Genomic DNA, 7207 nt, shown 5'->3' on the forward strand with positions numbered 1-7207 from the left:
CCATTGACAAGTTTAGATCCTACCTAGTGGGATCAAAGGTGATTGTGTACACTGACCATGCTGCTCTTAAATACTTACTCACAAAGCAGGATTCAAAACCCAGGCTTATCAGATGGGTGTTGCTTCTGCAAGAGTTTGATATAGAAATAAGAGACAGAAAAGGGACAGAGAACCAAGTGGCTGATCATCTATCCCGAATAGAACCAGTAGGTGGGACGTCCCTCCCTTCTACTGAGATCTCTGAGACTTTCCCAGATGAGCAACTCTTTGCCATTCAGGAAGCTCCATGGTTTGCAGATATTGCAAACTATAAAGCTGTGAGGTTCATACCCAAGGAGTACAGCAGAGTGCAAAGAAAGAAATTAATTTCAGATGCCAAGTACTACCTCTGGGATGAACCATATCTCTTTAAGAGATGTGCTGACGGAGTGATCCGCAGATGTGTACCCAGAGAAGAAGCACGAAGGATCCTATGGAACTGCCATGGATCACAGTATGGAGGACATTTTGGAAGTGAGCGAACAGCCACTAAAGTTCTCCAGTGCGGCTTCTACTGGCCTACTCTCTATAAAGATTCCCGAGAGTTTGTGCGTAACTGTGACAATTGCCAAAGAGCTGGTAACCTGCCTCACGGATATGCCATGCCTCAACAAGGAATATTAGAGATAGAATTGTTTGATGTATGGGGAATTGATTTCATGGGACCATTCCCACCATCACACTCAAACACTTACATTCTGGTGGCAGTGGACTATGTATCTAAGTGGGTAGAAGCAATTGCTACACCCACTAATGATACCAAGACTGTACTGAAATTCCTCCAGAAAAACATTTTCAGCAGGTTTGGCGTCCCCAGAGTGCTAATCAGTGATGGGGGCACTCATTTCTGCAATAAACAGCTATACTCTGCTATGGTTAGATATGGAATCAGCCATAAAGTGGCAACTCCATATCATCCACAGACAAATGGGCAAGCTGAAGTCTCTAACAGAGAACTAAAGAGAATCCTAGAACGGACTGTGATAGCCCGAAGAAAGGATTGGGCAAAGAGCTTGGATGATGCTCTGTGGGCATACAGAACAGCATTCAAGACTCCTATAGGAACCTCTCCATACCAATTGGTGTATGGGAAGGCCTGTCATTTGCCTGTGGAACTGGAACACAAAGCTTACTGGGCAACCAGATTCCTAAATATGGATGCACAGTTAGCTGGTGAAAAAAGATTGCTCCAGCTAAATGAGCTAGAGGAGTTCAGACTCAATGCCTTTGAAAATGCAAAAATTTATAAGGAAAAGGCAAAGAAATGGCATGACAAGAAGTTGTCAACCAGAGTCTTTGAGACAAGACAAAAGTTCTGCTCTTCAACTCTAGGCTCAAACTGTTTCCAGGAAAACTCAAATCCCGGTGGAGGGGTCCGTATGTGATTACAGGAGTCTCACCATATGGATATGTTGAGCTTCAGGATACTGATTCTGACAAAAAGTTCATTGTAAATGGACAGAGAATCAAGCACTATCTTGAAGGAAATTTTGAGCAGGAATGCTCAAAACTGAGACTTGAGTGATTCTCAGTGAAAGTCCAGCTAAAGACAGTAAAGAAGCGCTTGCTGGGAGGCAACCCAGTCATTAGAAGGTTATATGAATTGTTCTTACAGAGGCAAGTATCAAAAATAAAGGAATTCACAGAGTTACAGAAGGATTCAGCTCAAAAAGCAGAGAAAAAGAGCTTACTGGCGAAAAAACGCCAGTAAGGGGCATTTTGGGCGTTAAACGCCAGAATGGGCACCATTCTGGGCGTTTAACGCCAGTAATGGTACCATTTTGGGCGTTAAACGCCAGTAATGGTACCATTTTGGGCGTTAAACGCCAGAATGGGCACCATTCTGGGCGTTTAACGCCAGGTGTGCAGCATCCTGGGCGTTTTGGAAAAACGCCCAGTGACAAAGGATTTCTGGCGTTTAACGCCAGCCAGGGCACCTGGCTGGGCGTTAAACGCCCAAAAGGGGCAACAAATGGGCGTTAAACGCCAGAATGGGTGCCATTCTGGGCGTTTAACGCCAGCAAGGTGGGGGGACCACAATTTTGCTTTCTAATCAAATTTTTTCAAACTTTCCTTTTCTCACCCATACTTTTCTACAAAATCACACTTCAATCATTCATCATTCACTTTCAAATCTTCAAAAATTAAAACCGTTTTTCAAATCTATTTCAAATCAATTACAAACATTGTTCAAAAATTTCACCCTTTTCTCAATTTCTTTTCATATCTTCTCAAATCTTCTTTCAAATTCCTTTTTTTTTCCGAAAACTCCCCTCCCCACCTTATAAATACACGTTTGTTCCCCCTCTTCCAACCACACCATTCGAATTTCCTCTTCCTCCCCCTCTCTTCTCTCTTTTCTTTTGCTTGAGGACAAGCAAACCTCTAAGTTTGGTGTGCTTTTCCGTGATCACTAAGCCAAGATTCATCAATATCATGGCTCCTAAGGGAAAACAAACCAATTTAAGAGGCAAGAAAGAGAATAATCCAAAGAATCTTTGGAATCAAGAGAAGTTCTTAACTAAAGAACATGAAGACCATTATCACAAAATAATGGGTCTGAGGTCAGTGATCCCGGAAGTGAAATTTGATCTGAAAGAAGATGAATATCCGGGGATCCAAGAGTAAATTCGAAACAGAGGATGGGAAGTTCTAACCAATCCTGAGACAAAGGTTGGAAGGAACATGGTTCAGGAATTCTACTCAAATCTGTGGCTGACAGATAAGCAGAGAATGACTGGAACCGCTTACCATACCTACAGAACTATGGTCAGAGGGAAAGTTATGTACTTCCATCTGGACAAAATAAGAGAAATCTTTAAATTGCCTCAACTGCAAGATGATCCTGACTCCTTTAATAGGAGGATGGTGAGAGTAGATAAGGGGTTGGATCAAGTTCTAGAAGACATATGTCTCCCTGGGACTAAGTGGATAACCAATTCAAAGGGTGTCCCAAACCAACTCAAGAGGGGAGACCTCAAGCCAATTGCAAGAGGTTGGCTAGACTTCATTGGGCGCTCCATATTGCCCACTAGCAACCGTTCTGAGGTCACCATCAAGAGAGCAGTGATGATTCATTGCATTATGCTTGGAAAAGAAGTGGAGGTTCATCATGTGATTGCTTGTGAGATTTACACAATTGCAAATAAAAATTCCACTGAAGCCAAACTGGCTTACCCAAGCTTGATTTCCTTGCTCTGTAAAGAGGCTGGGGTGAAGATGGGGGTAGATGAATTCATACCCATTGAACACCCAATCACCAAGAAGTCAATGGAAGGACAAGTCCAAGACAACTCTATCAAAAGGAGGGCGCATGAGTTCCTCCCTGAATTTCCTGAAATTGGCTACTGGGCCAGCCTGGAAGCATCTATCACCAAGTTGCAAGAGACTATGGAGCAACTTAAGGAAGAACAGCAGAATCAGAACTGCATGCTCTGCAAATTGCTGAAGGAACAAGAGAAGCAGGGGCGTGAAATCCAAGAGATGAAGCGCCAAAAGCTCTCCTCTCAAGCTGAGGGAGCATCCACTTCTCAAAATCAAGGTTGTTGAGTCCTAACTCTGTGAAAACCTCTATCATTAGGAGCCTATTTTTTTCGTTTTTCTTGTTTTGTTTTCTATTTTTATTTTTTTATTATTATTCTCATCTTATATCTATATTTGAGTCTTGTTCTTAGTTCATAATTAATAAAATTTATGCCTTAAAGTTATGAATGTCCTATGAATCCATCACCTCTCTTAAATGAAAAATGCTTTAATCACAAAAGAACAAGAAGTACAGGATTTCGAAATTTATCCTTGAAACTAGTTGAATTAGCTTGATGTGGTGACAATACTTTTTGTTTTCTGAATGAATGCTTGAACAGTGCATATGTCTCTTGAATTTGTTGTTTTAAGAATGTTAAAATTGTTGGCTCTTGAAAGAATGATGGAAAAGGAGAACTGTTATTGAGGATCTGAAAAATCATCAAAATGATTCTTGAAGCAAGAAAAAGCAGTGAATACAAAAAAAAAAATATTTTTGAAAAAAAAAAGAGAAAAGGAAAGAAATAAAGTTGTGAACCAAAGCAAAAAGAGTGTGCTTAAGAACCCTGGACACCTCTAATTGGGGACTTTAGCAAAGCTGAGTCACAATCTAAAAAGGTTCACCCAATTATGTGTCTGTGGCATGTATGTATCCAGTGGTAATACTGGAAGACAGAGTGCTTTGGGCCACAGCCAAGACTCATACACTGGCTATGTTCAAGAATCAATATACTTAACTAGGAGAATCAATAACAATATCTGAGTTCTGAGTTCTTATAGATGCCAATCATTCTGAACTTCAAAGGATAGAGTGAGATGCCAAAACTGTTCGGAGGCAAAAAGCTACTAGTCCCGCTCATCTAATTGGAACTATGTTTCTTTGATATTTTGGAGTCTATAGTATATTCTCTTCTTTTTATCCTATTTTGATTTTCAGTTGCTTGGGGACAAGCAACAATTTAAGTTTGGTGTTGTGATGAGCGGATAATTTGTACGCTTTTTGGCATTATTTTTAGTATATTTTTAGTATCTTTTAGTTAGTTTTTAGTATATTTTTATTAGTTTTTAATTAAAATTCACTTTTCTGGACTTTACTATGAGTTTGTGTGTTTTTCTGTGATTTCAGGTATTTTCTGACTGAAATTGAAGGTTCTGAGCAAAAATCTGATCCAGAGACCAAAAAGGACTGCTGATGCTGTTGGATTCTGACCTCCCTGCACTCGAAGTGGATTTTCTGGAGCTACAGAAGCCCAATTGGCACGCTCTCAACGGCATTGGAAAGTAGACATCCTGGGCTTTCCAGCAATATATAATAGTCCATACTTTGCCCAAGATTTGATGGCCCAAACCGGCGTAGCAATCCGGCCTCAGAAATCCCAGCGTTAAACGCCAGAACTGGCATAAAACTTGGAGTTAAACGCCCAAACTGGCATGAAAGCTGGCGTTTAACTCCAGAAAAGGTCTCTACACGAAATTACTTCATTGCTCAGCCCAAGCACACACCAAGTGGGCCCGGAAGTGGATTTTTCTGTCATTTACTCGTTTCTGTAAACCTTAGGTTACTAGTTTACTATTAATAGGACCTTTTGACATTGTATCTGTACCTGATGACCTCATGACATTTTTACACGTTTCTTTGTGTATCTTCCACGGCATGAGTCTCTAAACTCCATGGTTGGGGGTGAGGAGCTCTGCTGTGTCTTGATGGATTAATGCAATTACTACTGTTTCTTATTCAATTATGCTTGCTTCCATTCTAAGATAACACTTGTTCTTTATCCGGATGAATGTGATGATCCGTGACAATCATCATCATTCTCAACTATGAACGTGTGCTTGACAACCACCTCGTTCTACCTTAGATTGAGTAGTTATCTCTTGGATTCTTTAATCGGAATCTTCGTGGTATAAGCTAGAACTGATGGCGGCATTCAAGAGAATCCGGAAGGTCTAAACCTTGTCTGTGGTATTCTGAGTAGGATTCAATGACTGAATGACTGTGACGTGCTTCAAACTCCTGAGGGCGGGGCGTTAGTGACAGACGCAAAAGAATCACTGGATTCTATTCCGGCCTGATTGAGAACCGACAGATGGATAGCCGTGCCGTGACAGGGTGCGTTGAACATTTCCAATGAGAGGATGGGAGGTAGCCACTGACAACGGTGAAACCCTACATACAGCTTGCCATGGAAGGAGCCTTGCGTGTTTGATGAAGAAGACAGTAGGAAAGCAGAGATTCAGAAGATGGAGCATCTCCAAAACCCCAGCCTATTCTCTATTACTGCAATACAAGTAACCATTTCATGTTCTTTTGCTTTTTACAATCAATCCTGATAGTTTCTGATATCCTGACTAAGATTTACAAGATAACCATAGCTTGCTTCAAGCCGACAATCTCCGTGGGATCGACCCTTGCTCACGCAAGGTATTACTTGGACGACCCAGTGTACTTGCTGGTTAGTTGTGCGGGATTGCAAAAGTATGATTGCAATTTCGTGCACCAACCTCCTGATCTGCGCTTGCTAATATTCGATCCTGAAATTGAAAGAACAATTTCACGAATAAGGCGAGAACAGCGTAGGTTAGTCCGCTCTGAGGGCGGATCTGAAAGTGAATCTGAGGAAGAAACCAGCCCCCATTCTACTGATTCGGTTGTTTTACGTGCAAAAAACTTGGCAGCTAGAAGAATTACCATTCAGGAGGAAGGAGCTCCTGATTTTACACTGCAACCGTTTCAAGCACATCATCCAGCGGTAGCTACGGATTTTGAAATAAAGACCGCACTGCTAAATTTGATGCCGAAGTTTCATGGCCTACCTGCTCAAGAGCCTATCAAGCATTTGAGAGATTTCCAGGCAGCCTGTTCTACTGTCAGGCGTGATGGCGCTGATGAAACTTCAATTCTGCTGAAAGCTTTTCCGTTCTCTCTTGAGGGAAAAACAAGAGAGTGGTACTACACTCAACCTCTAGCAAACATATCCAACTGGGATACACTCAGAAAGGAGTTCCTGGAGAAATTCTTCCCATCTGAAGTTACTGATAAACTGAGGAAGGATATCTCTACAATTGTTCAGGATGACAATGAAACTCTCTTTGAAAACTGGGAGCGCTTCAATAATCTTCTGGAAGCATGCTCCCACCACATGATTGACAAGATCGTGCTACTCAGCTATGTCGCACAAGGTATGAGGCCCCAAGATAAGACCACATTGGAAAGTGCCAGCAATGGGTCTATGAAGAAGTACAAGACCACTGATGAAGCTTGGTAATTGATCAGTGATTTAGCTGAATCTACTCGGAACCATAGACAGAAGCAAGGCCGTTCAAGGGCCGTTGCAGAAGTATCTTCTGGCATTGATGCCAAGGCATCTTAGGCTAGTTTCACTAGCATTTTTCTGTTAGTTTTAGTTGTTTTATGCATTTTCTTGAGCTTAAAGTAACCAAGAATGGTTAAATGAACAACAAAGCAATGAACCATCCAAACAGTATGATTTTGATGCAAATTCCATGAGTTTTTAGTTATATTACTTGAATGCTATGAATGGATGATTTCTCATGAAATTTTGCAAGACTTTGATGCAATTGTTTGGATGATTTCAGGGAAGAAGAGGCTAGGCAAAGAAGCAACAAAATCAATAAAGGAAGC

The 7207-nt window shown here is 41.3% G+C and overlaps 1 non-coding gene across 1 annotated transcript; it reads right to left on the reverse strand.

The window, feature by feature from the left end:
* Positions 1–6602: 6602 nt before the first annotated feature.
* Positions 6603–6710, reverse strand: LOC130959890 (small nucleolar RNA R71). Its single transcript, XR_009078881.1, has one exon. It is a non-coding gene; the product is annotated as a small nucleolar RNA R71 (small nucleolar RNA).
* Between the last annotated feature and the right edge of the window lie 497 nt (positions 6711–7207).

This window comes from Arachis stenosperma, unplaced genomic scaffold (assembly GCF_014773155.1).
Source record: "Arachis stenosperma cultivar V10309 unplaced genomic scaffold, arast.V10309.gnm1.PFL2 arast.V10309.gnm1.Scaffold_100025, whole genome shotgun sequence".
NCBI classification, from domain to species: Eukaryota; Viridiplantae; Streptophyta; class Magnoliopsida; order Fabales; family Fabaceae; genus Arachis; species Arachis stenosperma.